This window comes from Centrocercus urophasianus, unplaced genomic scaffold (assembly GCF_019232065.1).
Source record: "Centrocercus urophasianus isolate 14NV4802_14NV808 unplaced genomic scaffold, USGS_Curo_1.0 seq_5, whole genome shotgun sequence".
Lineage (NCBI taxonomy): Eukaryota > Metazoa > Chordata > Aves > Galliformes > Phasianidae > Centrocercus > Centrocercus urophasianus.
In genome coordinates, this window is record NW_024885088.1 from 9,771,876 (window position 1) to 9,786,251 (window position 14,376).

A 14,376-nucleotide genomic window follows, 5' to 3' on the forward strand; every position below is an offset into this window, starting at 1 on the left:
CATTCTCTTTTTATTTTTTTTTTTTCTTTCCCCCCCCCCCTCCCCCCCCCCCCCCCCCCCCCCCCCCCCACACACACACACACACACATCTTCACACCTAGTTTAAAGCCCTCCCAATGAGTCCCATTAGATTTTCCACAAAAACCCTTCTCCCCCTTTGAGAAAGGCAAACCCCATCTGGTACCCACAAACCCAGTACCGTACAGGGCAATTGGCTGTCAAAAAATCCGAAGTTCTGGTGACAGCACCAGCCACAAACCCAGGTATTTAAAGAAGTGATCCTTCAGTTTGTTACTGTGTCCTTACCCAATACAGGAGGCAGGGAAGAAAAGATGAGCTGCGCAACAGTTGCTATAGCCATCATCCCAAGGCCCTGAAATCCTTTGATAGTCCTTAACTCACATGTAGCAGCATCATCTCTCCCTCTAATCAATAAGGGACTGAGGACCGCCAGTCATACCAGGCTAGGTAGTTTCCTGGCGTCCCTCACTTGTGCACAGGTAAGACAGAAGACTCCTCTAAGAGGGTCTGCTTAGCACATCTGCTCATTGTAGGGAGGAACTACCTACACCAATACCCATCTCCTCTTCTTCATTGAAGTGTGTTGGGGGAGGGATTTTCCTGATTTGGCATTGTTAGCATGTCAGGACTGAATGGGCTGTTACCACTCTCTGATGGGTCTTCCACATGATTTCTATTCATCTAGCCTGCACCAGAGAGACCAAGCATTTAAACATCCCAGTCATTTCTTAACACCAGTACTGTCATCAGACACTGGCCAGTCATCTACCAGTGTCACCTTCATGGCTGCTGGGGAAAAAATTATACAATGCAAGATACTTTCTCCATTAAGATAATAATAGAAAATAATAATATGAATTCTTCATGAAGTCATGTCAGTTTTCAAACTCTGTACTTTACAGTGATTTTCCTCACTGATTAAATTTGTACTAATACTCAGTTACAAACACACCTCCAAAGGAAACAATGAAAAGTATATCTTGGTAACAATTCTGGGCTGCAGACCTTAAAAACAGTTGGAGTGAAAATTTACCATGTAACATTATACAGAGAGTAATTCAGTACTAAAATAGCCAAAGTCATGCTCAGACGCATACCAAGATCATCAAATCCCATCTATATGGAAAAATCCTCAGTTACTCTTTTAACTGAAATATCTGTGTTTTGATGAGCTTTTTAAGATTTACAGTAAAAATCACCCTTAAATGATGATTCTGTAGCAAGGAAGCAGCTATTCCAAAAATGCAGGAGGAGACCAACAGCATCAAAACATGTTCACTGAGCGAACATCAGACAAAACATCCCTGCTACTAGTGTCATCCAAAATTTGGGAAGAAAATTGTCTAACTCCAATGTGGTGTTAGAAAGCAGCATTCCTTTATTCCTCACAATATGTACCAGGCAACTTGACAAATGAGCATGCACTCTCAGAGTTCAGGTTCTACATTCAAACAATTAAGACATACACGTGTAGTACATTGACATACATATTTTCTTATCCAAGAAATCATTAATATATTCTGGTGTCCCTCTGGGCATGCACTATAGCTTCTAGGTTGGTCACACGCCCACTTACATTATCCCCATTTTTCTACCATCAGCTTCATCACAGAGACTTTTGTCTTACCTTTAGCTGCTTTTCCCCAATTTGACAAACTTCTAACTTCTTGTTTGTTAGGCGAAAATGAGCAACTTGCAAATAGCCATATATGCGAAACCTGATGAAGATGTCCTTGCATCTGCTGGGTGCAAAAGATAACACTAGTCTATTATCACTCCTGTGCTTCTTATGAATCAAAATTAAGAGGCTATTCACACACCAAGCAAAGTTGAAATTACAGAATCACAGAATCACCCGGGTTGGAAGGGACCTCAAGGATCATGTAGTTCCAACCCCCCTGCCTAACAGGGCCACCAAACATACACATTCAGATCAGGTTGCCCAGGACCCCATCCAACCTGGCCTTGAACACGTCCAAGGACGGGGCATCCACAACCTCCCTGGGCAGCTCGTTCCATGGCCTAACCACTCTCCTTGTAAAGAACTTCCCCCTGACATCCAACCTAAATCTTCCCTCCCTCAACTTAAAACCATTTCCCCTAGTCCTGCTGTTGTCAGCCCTTTTGAAGAGTTTACTCCCCTCCTGGGTGTAGGTTCCCTTCAGGTATTGATAGGCTGCAATGAGGTCACCCCGCAGCCTTCTCTTCTCCAGGCTGAACAAGCCCAACTCCCTCAGCCTGTCCTCATAGGGGAGGTGCTCCAGCCCCCTGATCATCTTAGTCGCCCTCCTCTGGACCCTTTCCAAAATCTCAATGTCTTTCTTGTACTGAGGGCTCCACACCTGGACACAGTACTCCAGATGGGGCCTCACAAGAGCCGAGTAGAGAGGGACGATCACCTCCCTGTCCCTGCTGACCACCCCTCTCCTGATGGAGCCCAGGATCCCATTTGCCTTTCGAGCTGCCAGAGCGCACTGCTGGCTCATGTTCAGTCTCTCGTCCATCAGGACCCCCAGGTCCTTCTCTGCCGAGTTGCTCTCAAGGACCACTCCTCCCAGCCTGTACGGGTGCCTGGGATTCTTTCGGCCCAAATGCAAAACCTTGCACTTTGCCGTGTTGAACCTCATTAGGTTCACCCGAGCCCAGCCCTCCAGCCTGTCAAGGTCCCTCTGAATGGCATCCCTTCCTTCCACCGTATCAACCGCACCACTCAGCTTGGTGTCGTCAGCAAACTTGCTGAGGGTGCACTCAATTCCCTCATCGATGTCATTAATAAAGATGTTAAAGAGCACCGGTCCCAAGACAGACCCTTGGGGGACACCACTTGTTACCGGCCTCCACCTGGACATAGAGCCATTGACCACCACCCTCTGTCTGCGGCCTTTCAACCAATTGCTTATCCATCGGGTCGTCCACCTATCAAATCCACTTCCCTCCAATTTGGAGATGAGGATGTGGTGGGGGACCATGTCAAAGGCCTTGCTCAGGTCCAGGTAAATGACATTGGTCGCCTTCCCTTCGTCCACCAATGCCGTCACTCCATCATAGAAGGCCACAAGATTAGTTAGGCATGACCTTCCTTTGGTGAAGCCGTGCTGGCTGTCTCGGATCACATGCTCATTCTTTATGTGATCGAGCATGTTGTCCAGGAGGATCTGTTCCATGATCTTCCCAGGCACGGAGGTGAGACTCACCGGCCTGTAGTTCCCCGGGTCCTCCCTGCTCCCCTTCTTGTATATGGGAGTGACGTGACCCTTCCTCCAGTCATCCGGGACCTCACCTGACAGCCACGACTTCTCAAATATGATGGAGAGCGGCTCGGTAACCACCTCAGCCAGCTCCTTCAGGACCCTGGGATGCACGCCATCCAGCCCCATAGACTTGTATTCATTCAGTCTAAGGAGGCACTCTTGGACTTGCTCTGCCCTTACAGTGGGGAGGGATTTACCTCCTTGGTCCCCACATAGAGGTTTGGGGATGCAGGGCTCAGGGACATGAAAAAGACTAGAATCCTGGCCACCAGTGAAGACCGAGGTGAAGAACTCATTCAGCACCTCAGCTTTCTCTTCATCTGTTGAAGCCAGTTCTCCTTTTAAATTTACCAAAGTAGGTACGCCCATTTTGGCCTGTCTCTTCTGGCCAATGTACCTGTAGAAGGTTTTCTTATTGTTTTTCACATCCCTTGCCAAGTTCAGTTCTGCCTGCGCCTTGGCTTCCCTGATCCCACGTCTGCAAGTCCGGACGGCATCCCTCTACTCTTCCCAGGTGACACAGCCTTGTTTCCAGAGCTTGTACAGCCCTTTCTTCGCCCTCAGTTCTCTCAGCAGGTCCTTGCTGAGCCATGCCGGTTTCCTACCTCGCCTGCCCACTTTCTTATTCAGAGGAATGGAGACCTCTTGTGCTTCCAGGAGGGCATCTTTGAAGAGCAGCCAGCTCTCCTCAACATCCTTGTCTTTGAGGGCAGCGCGCCAGGGGATCTTGGCCAGCAATCCATTGAGTAGCTTAAATTGAAAGTTTTAGAACCAGCACTCACTGGTTCCTTTTGCTAAACTAATGTATTGATCCTTAAACTAATATACTGATCCCTATTGCTAAACAAACCAGCCTGTATCACTGGGTTCCTGTTCTAGGATGGAGGAGGAGATCAATAAGAACCATAAATGTATGCTTACAGAAATATACACCTATATATAGGTTAGAAGGTTGGTCTGTGGACTCCAATACAGAAATATGTGGAGCTGTTGGAGCAGATCCAGGGGAAGACCACAAAGATGATCAGAGGTCTGGAGCACCTCCCCTATGGAACCAGGCTGAGGGAGCTGAACTTGCTCAGTCTGGAGAAAAGAAGTCCACGAGGAGACCTCATTGCAGATTTCCGGTGTTTAAAAAGGATTATAAAAAAGAGGCGGAACAGTTTTTTTGGGGGTAGATGATAGGACAAGGGGAAAATGATTTTAAGCTCAAGAAGGGTTTAGATAGGGTGACGGGAAAATTCTTTACAGAGAGTATGATAAGGTCCTGGAACAGGCTGCCCATTCCTGTGGGTGCTCCATCCCTGGAAGTGTTCAAAACTAAATTGGATGGGGCCTTGGGCAACATGTTCTAGTACAAGATCTGGGGGTTGTTGGCTCTGACTGTGGCAGGGAGGTTGGAAATTTATGATCCCTGGGGTCCCATCCAACCCAAACCATTCTATGATTCTATGATATATATATATCATATATATCACACACACTTCTGTATCAGCGAATTACATCCATTCTGACAGGGAAACATTAATATGCCAAGAAAGGAGCAGAAGTAACAAGGAGTAGCCAAATAACCTGTAAGAGCGGGTAGGCAGTTGCAAACAGACCTCATGAATCACCAGGGAATAGCAACCCAAAGTGCTTTTAAATTTCTCATTTTCTCATTTCAAATGCTCCTGGTAAGGCAGTGCAGGAGGGCAGCACACCCCTTCTGATGAGCAGTTCTGTTTAGAAGAAACTTGCAACCTGGTAGGAGAGGCCAGCACGTCTCACAGATCAGCACTGAGAAAGCTACTGGCTGAAAGTCTGCTGTAAGTAAAATAAACTATTCTGAAATAATACAGTATCTCAAAAAAATGCAGTACCTCAATATTTACAACCTGTTAAGCAGTATCTAATGTAAGTATCACGCTGACACTCTTGTCCTATCACCCTATTTTTCAGGAAAAAAAAAAAAGAAGAAAGCTATCTTTTTCATGTGCATGTGTAACCAATTCTAGGATGCTCTGAGGCTTTTTAAAATGACTTTTTAAAAAGCATATGAAAGACCAGAAGTTTTAAAGTGCTTGCATACTTACAAAAGTTTCTCACAACTAATGTCTCGATTATGAATCACTATTCATGCTTTTGTTCTTAAAAAATCTGTCAGTATAAACCCATTTATTTCAGTGATTGTGCTAATGGAAATAGCAGCCCACGTAACACAGATTGTACAACGAGACTTAAATACCACAGGTTGTTATTTTGCAGAATTAGGCATTTCCTTCACAGGAGGGAGAAATGACAGACACTAAGCTGCTGGTCTCAGTTTGAGAAGCAATTACATCCCCTTCTTTAGTGATATTGGTTAGTACGTTCAGCAGTAGGGATAAGAAGATTAGTTTAAGAACAAATATATAAAGGAATCCATAAGTGATATTTCTAAAGTTACAATTTCAGCTTTAGTGGGTGAACAGTCTTGTTTTTCCTCAATAATTTTTCATTGGGGAGATAATAGAATACATTTATCTTCTGCCTCAATGATTTTGAAGTAGTCACAACAAAATACTTTTATCTTTTACTTCTAAACGTGCAAGGACATTTTCCTTGGGTTCCACATACATTTCTGTTTTTGTTTTTGTTCGTGGTTGTTTTGTTTTGTTTTTAAAGAGGTTCACTATGTCCTAATAAGCAACTGAAGTCTTCTGAAACTGAGAAATCTGACAGAGTAACTTGACACACCAGTGAGTTATGTCAAGCAGCTATACCTTTAATACAGCACTGGGTGCACAGGGAATCAGTCCAGTGAACATGATCATGTCCACCAAAGCAGCACTCAGCCATACAGACAAAGGCAAGTGCATACATATTCATCAGATGTCTCCAAAATCGGTTAAGTATGCATCAAATTTCCAGAAACTCATTAACATACTGTTCTGCCCTCTTGCACATGTGCGTTAAAATGATGGGAGGGGTCTCTGGGCTCTGGGCTAATGGTTGTTGGATGAAGGCTAGCAGTCATTCTCACGAAGGCTCTAAGTCTTCCTTGCTGTGAACTTTTAATCTTTCAGGGAGGTCATAGCCAGACCACTTTCTGCTGGTATTGTGTTGCAACAGCAACTGCCTCCTTATCTTCACCAGATCCTCCATTGTGTTGTAAACAGCAACTCCAAACAGCCTTCATGGGACAGTGCATTCCCATGGTTTCTGCTCCTTCCTTTTGTGCAAGGTATGAGGCCTAGTTTAAATAAGGCTATAGTTTGTCTCCTTGATTCATTTCCAAACTGGGGAAAAGTGGATGGAAATGGGTCAAAGGCTTCAGTGATTAAGCAGATGGTGAAAAAAGGTGAATAAGTTGGTGGGCACTTGACCACCCTAGATACAACTGAGCATGCCCAAAGCACAAAAAACATTAGCACATATCTATGAGTTGCTGAAAAACAATGAAGATGTATGCCAGTGTACAGCACGTCTTAACTGTTCAAATGTAGAACCTGAACTCTGAAAAGGTGCACTTGCTTGTCAAATTGTCCAGCATGTATCATCAAGAATACAGAAATGCCACTTTCAAACACTACATTGGAGTTAGAGAATTTTCTTCCCAGATTTCAGGATTTTCGACAATAGAGTTAATTGTTACAGACTTCCTGATGTAAGAAACACGCATAAGCCAATATCTTAGGTCCAGGTAAGGATCTCAGTGAACAGTACTTTATTTCACTATTGCAACAGCAGGCCTTTCACAAGCAGAGGTGCCTGCTTGTGAAACAAGTTATTATAACTCCTAGTTCCCAATGCTTACTGCTCCCAGGTTCACAATCTTTGCACACACATGTACATCCGCTAAGTAGTTGAAAAATTTAGTTTCTCTTAGTTTCTCCAAGTAAACAGAATCCACAAAGCAGTCACAAAGCCAGTATCTCCTACCATATGTCTTTTGGTTATGTTTGTTTCTTCTGATGCAGCTCCGGGTGTAGATATATGTCTTCCAGCCTTTACCTTCAGTAGCCCACTCTTCGTCCAGAAATATCCCCAATGGAGGAGGGTACACAAACTAACATGCCAGCCAGAGTCTCTTCTTATCTCTCAAGAATGGATATACTGTATTCTTTACCACAGACAAAAACTTATCTTGTATCAAGGGTCTTGAGGTATGCCCCTTAGTACAACATTCTATTACTTGTGCAAAAACAATATGTCATTTCCCACATTGAGCTGCTTCTGCAGGAACATTTTTACATCCAGGGCTGTAGCTGTGAAATGCCTCACCACTGCCCAACAGAGAAAGCAGCCAGAGGCAGTAGGAGCTGCTGACCTCTGTAGAACTATCTGCTGGAACTTCAATTCTCATGTATCTATCAGAAATTCAATCACAGTTTTCACTCTGGCCTTCTAACAAAATATTTATAAGTGCTCCCAGACTCAATGACTGGATTGTCTTACAAAATATGGGCTAGGGCAACAAAAAGGATTTTTTTCTAAAATGCTACTATATTCCTGGCTCTAGAAATGGTTATAGAATCACAAAAATTCTGCACAAAAACAAGAGCTGTATAAAATTAAGAATGTTTACAGCAGAGTACATACTGATGCCAGTTCCCTTTTTCTTCAGATTGAGTTTCTGAAGATTTTCTGTAGAAAGAGAAGTCCCAAAGACTGAAGTCCTAGCCCGTGAAGATCTCTTACATCTGATCAAGGGAAGCTAAGATTTCACTTGAAATGTTTATTCAATTTTCTTAATCATTTTCTTAGAAAGAAGCTACACCCATTCATACCGTTCACAGTTAATTCACTTTTTTTTTTTTTTTTGCTGAGAATCAACATTATCTTAACAATCTTTTTATGGTTAGACTAAGTCACATGTTTCTTGTTCTGAAATGCTGATTGACTCCAGTACAAGACAGAGCATGTTACTCACTGTAGAGGACAATTAAGTAGAAGAAACATTCAAGGCTAACACGGAACAACTGGCACCATTATGTGATCAACAAATCTGTGTCTTAGACACACTGCCCCTCTTTCTATTCTGCAGCCATCTACTATAAACAGAAGGGGGTGGGGGAGCAAAAAAATGTTGTCTCTGTCTCCTATTTTTTCTTCCTATATTGAGCTGCATGACACGTCCTCTTTGCTGCTCTTGAAGGTTTTCAAGTTTGTAGAAACAGTTCTGAAAATACTCATGTCCATATACACATGCAAAACTGGTTTTTGATCTCAGATTAGACTCCCAGCAGTCCTTTATGTTTTCTGGAAGATGAAAATCAAGCATGGATTTTCAATTATAGAGATCTTTGGAATATTCAAGCAGATTTCCCAGTTAATGGGAGATGGGCAAAATATATAACACAGCAAATTTGATTTGAATCTGGTAGACTGGCAGAATATAACATCTTTCTGTCCTGGTGCTCAGGTTAATTGACATTTTTCATACTCTTTTCTGTTTCACCTTTCAGCACAGAACGAAAACAGCTTCCCTCAACATTAATAGAAAAATGAAAGCCAAAGGTTACCATCAGTCATTTCACTTTAATATAAACTGTGTCGTTAACATGCCATGACATACCTCATCTTCTAGAATAGCAAAACACTTCACCACTACTGCAGCCAAATTCAATATACCAAAAACAACCTTGGTTGATGCATCCATACACGGACATATGTAAATAGCAAACCTGGCACACTTATTATCATCCTATTTCATACTGCCTGGAATGTGCCAGAGAACTGCCAGATGATCACATACTCCTACCCTTTTGCAGTAGTCCCCAACTCATATGTCCAGACTGGGGTCTGTGTTCACTCTCATTCACTATTCTATTTTATTTTTCCTCTCCTACTACCCCTGATGCACTAAATATGTAACAGCATGTATCATCAACTTCAGATTCTTGGAACACAGGAAGACTTCCAAGACAAAAATAATTAGGTATTATTATAACAGGTATCATTAATAATTGTTTAGAGATAATTTTACAGCAATTACAAGGACAGCAGAAACTGATAATGGTGCCAGAACTGAATCCAAGGATTTTATTCTCATTTGTAATGGGTAAACATTCACTATCTTTATTAACATTGCAAGCTAAATAAATTCATTGATTCTTTAACACAAAGAACAATCAAATACTTTTTGTAAGACAGTGTCAAAAATGCCAAAACCTTCTCTGTTAAGCAAATACATATATATATGTATAAATATACATATATATAGGTCAACTGTTTATGGGCTGGTTCAGCCTGGTTCCATAACTAAAGGGGTGGAGGGACCATGGACCCATGTCTCAGGAGAGGGTGAAGGGGGAAAAAGGGATAAAGGTAGGGAGATGGGCCTAAAAACAAAACAGTGGTAATGAGCTAAGTGAGAAAAACTAATATACTAAATATGATATCGGAATGCAAGATAACACAACATAATACAATACAATTGCAACTGAGGCTAATAAATCGAATGAGAGAGTGTCCAAAACTAAAGGCCTTACTCTAATGTTGAAGACGAGACAGCTAGGGAGCAAACATCACAAAGATCAGCAGTAAAAGGAGAGTCTTGTGACTTGGGAGTAGTTTTATTTTTCCATCTAAATGGAAAACATATACAGAACAGTGAAAGTCTTCTGGGATGTGCAGTTCTTCTCTTCTGAGAGCCAGGTATCCAGAAAAATCATCAATGAATGAAACTGGAGGATTAACTCTTTAACACCCAGTGCTCTATGTGATATTATGATGTAGAATACCAATAACAAAAAAAAACAAACAAACATGACATTCCACCCCTTATTCCACATCACTACATAATACTTATTACTTATGCAAATAAACAATAATTAACATGCATTAAACACACACATATATATACATACATATAATTACTGACTGCATTCCTCCAACATCAAATTTCCTTTTGGTAAACACTGAACATCTCCATTTTTCTGCATCACCAAGTGGACCTGGGTCCCTGAGCAAACACAGTTCCACAGGGAGATTTGGCCGTTCCAGAAGCTGGAAAGTCCTGAGTCGCTTTTCCCAATGTGCTCTTTAAGTGTACTACAGGGAGCTTATCTCCCTCTACAGTATGTAGGGAGCTGGATTGGGCAGGATCATTGTGATTGATAGATCCATTAGTGTTGACCAACTAGGTGTCTTCTCACAAATGCCTCTCCCACTGCTTTAGTGTTTCGCCATGCATTGCTTGCAACATAGTTTTTAAACAACCCATTGTACCATTCAGTTTTATCTGAAGCTGGTGCATGACAGAGGATATGATAAATCCATTCAATGCCATGATTTTTGGCCCGAGTATTTACAAGAGAATTTTTGAAATGAGTCCCATTATCTGACTCAATTCTTTCCAGAGTGCTATATCACAACAGGACTTGTTTCTCAAGACCTAGTAAGCTGTTCCAGGTGGTGGTATGGGAAACTGCATATGTTTCAAGACACCCAGTGGTTGCCTCCACCATGGTAAGCACATCACAGGTTTGTGGCAAGATGATATAATCAGCCTGCCACGCCTCCCCATATTTACACTTTTGCCATGGCTCTTCCCCCAGAGAGGTTTCATCCTCTTGGCTTGTTTAATTGTTGTGCCATTTCACAGTCATGAATAACCTGTGCAATAGCCTCCATAGTTAAGTCCACCTCTTGATCTCTGACCCACTTATTTTTTGTGTTTCTTCCTTGATGGTCCAAGGTCTCATGGGTCCAGCAAGCTAGAAATAATTCACCCTTGTGTTACCAGTCTAAGTGTATTTGAGCCACCTCAATTTTGGCGTCACGAGACTCTCTTAAGTCTCTCCCAAGTCCTTCCACACTCCCAGCCGCTCACTATACTCCGGCTTTGTGGAAGATTTCCTCAAGATGTTATAAATACAGATACTGAGTGAAATGATGAGGAGTACACTCACAGAGACTGACAACATGAGCATCAGGTGAGCATTCAAAAAATGCATAAGGGACTAAAGTGAGAGACTGGAAGCCTGTTTAAAAATCACGTTCTATAACATTAGCAAGTCCTTCTGGGACATAACTTTCAATGTCCAATTCATGACACGCCATATGCAAACACCAAATAGGTATTTCCATCAGTGTTTTTTATTTATCATATATACATATATCTCTATAGAGCAGAGTGGTGGACTTAATAAAGGGCCAGTACATTCTGACTATTAAAAAAGGAAAAATGATGGAATGCAATCTCTTGAAGAACAGCTTTACAAGAGAAAGTAAATACTTTTTTTTTTTTTTTCCCTTCTCTTTACAGAAGATGGCACAGTGCCAGGATTTGCATCTAGGACTTAAGCATCTGTTTGGCTGCTGCTATCTGTATTGTGGATCCCTTGAAGTGAAAGCAAATAACCCACAACTTTCTCTAATAGAAGGGTTGTCACTTTCTGTTCAACCACAGGAATGAAATATACTAGGGGAAAATAAATATTGACTTTACTTCCAAACACAGAAAGTAAACAAACTGTAGAGAGAATTACATACTTCTCTTCATCCTAAACCGAATATCATGGCAATAGAAATGAGTATACAGAAACCAGTGCATCTTGTAAACTTAAGAAAGGAGAACAAAAAGTTGAACAGTCATATAAAATTCTGAGGTTATATATATCTATAAAACATATAAAAAAATTATGTACACAATTTAAACATGTAATCTCAGCAGTACCAGGAGTATCAGTTCTGCCTTAAGTTTCCACAGATTCTTTGAGGAAACTTTTAATCTGTTTTCTATATAGTAATAATTTTGAGAGATTAAATATATACTTATTAAATAAATATACATTCAGAGCTGAAATATTCTCAATTTCCTGACCTGGCATTAAAAATAGAATCATAAAATCATAGAATTGCTCAGGTTGGAAAAGACCTTCTAGATCATCAAGTCCAACAGCAACCGAACCCAATCCCTACCCCCTATCCTAACTCTAACAACCCTCTGCTAAATCATGTCCCTGAGCACAACATCCAAACAGATTTTAAATATTCGAGAATGGTGACTCAACCACCTCCCTAGGGAACTTACTCCACTACTTAACAACCCTTTCTGTAAAGAAGTTTTTCCTGATACCTTAACTAAAACTCCACTGATGCAACTTGAGGCCATTTTCCCTCGTCCTGTCACCTATCACCAGTGAGAAGAGACCAACCCCACTCTCACTGCAATCATCTTTCAGGTATTTGAAGAGAGCAATAAGATCTCCATTCAGCCTCCACTTCCCCAGACTAAACAGTTCCAGTAGGGCATATTCTCCAAGCCCTTCACAAGCCCTGTTGCCCTTCTTTGGACCTGCTCCAGCACCTCAATGTCCTTTCTGTATTGAGGTGCCCAAAACTGAACACAGTTCTCGAGGTGTGACCTCACCAGTGCTGAGCACAAGAGGAGGATTACCTCCCTAGTCCTGCTCACTACTCCATTCCTGATACAAGCCAGGATGCCCTTGGGGAGCACCTGGGAACTCTGCTGGCTCTTATTCAGCCAACTGTCCATCAGTACACCAAGGTCCCTTTCCATCAGGCAGCTTTCCAGCCACTCCTCCCCAAGCCTGTAGGGTTGCCTGGGGTTGTTATGACCAAAATGCAGGACCCAACACTTGGCCCTATTGAAGCTCATACAGTTACCCTTGGCCCAGTCTATCCAGATCCCTACAGAGTGCCTTACTACCCTCCGGCAGATCAATGCTCACTCCAAACCTGGCGTCATCTGCAAACTTACTAAGGGTGCACTCAGTCCCCTCATCGAGATCATTAATACTGATGTTGAATAGTAGTGGCCCCAGTACCAAGCCCTAGGGAACACCACTTGTGGCTGGCCACCAACTGGATTTAACAACACTGACCACAACTCTTTGGACATGGTCATCCAGCCCCACTGTCACCCAGCAGAGCATATGCCCATCCAAACCATGGGCAGCCAGCTTCTCCTTGAAGATGTTATGGGGGACAGTGTCAAACCTACACCCCTTATCTTCCAGTGCAAGGGGTTGCATGCCCAGGGAGCAACTAGTTTAACTATTAAAACTGAAGTTAAAAAGGTATTAAATATCTCAGCCTTATCCTGATCCTTGGTCACCATGTTCCCCTCTTCATCCAACAAGGGATGGATATTCTCCCTAGCCCTCCTCTTACTGTTGATGTATTTATAGAAATATTTATTGCTGTCTTCCACCTTAGTGGCCAAGTTCAGTTCTAGCTGTGCTTTGGCCTTTCCATTTTTCTCCCTGCACATCTTCGCTACATATTTGTAATCCTCATAAGTTGCTTGCCTCTTCTTCCAAAGACCATAAACTTTCCTTTTGTTCCTGAGTTCCAGCCAGAAGTCTCTTTTCAGTCAGACCAGACTCCTTTCCTGTCAGCTCGTCTTTTGTGACATTGTGATGGTCAGCTCCTGCACCTCAAAAATAACTTCCTTAAAATATTCCCAGCCTTCCTAGACTGCCATGCCCTCCAGAACTCCTAGGGACTCTCTCAAACATGGCCCAAAGGAGACCAAAGTCTGCCCTCCGGAAGTCGAAGATGGCAGTTCTGTTGACTGCCCTCTGCACTTCAACAAGAATCAAAAAATCTATCATTTCATAATCAGTTTGCCCCAGATGGCCTCCAACATTTACATGCCCCACCTTCTCTGTTAACAAACAGCAGGTCCAGTGCTTCCCCTTATTGGCTCCTTCACCAACTGTGTCAGGAAGTTATTGTATGTCTCTATCTGGACACTTGAAACATACTAAAGCTAATCAGCAATTATTGATTTTTGTTTGTGCATGTGCATATTGAAAGGTTTGTTTTTCTAAAAAAAAGAAGTGTAAAAAATGAAAAAGTAAAGCTGTAGTATTTGTGTAAGATTTGTATCCACCTTTAGTATCTTAATTAAAAATCAGCAAATTTGCTGATTTTATTTCATATTAAGAAAACATTTGGGTAAATGGAACTCATCATACTTAGATGATTTCAGATTTGGATACATAATAGATGAACAATATTTAGTAAAAATTGAATTAGCAAAATAAAATTATAATATAAATGCAACTATCAAAAATTCATACAAAGCACATATGTAAGCAAGACTGGTTCCATATTAGGATATTGATTAATTTCTTGAAGTTTCAACATCATCAGTAGACTAGAGTCC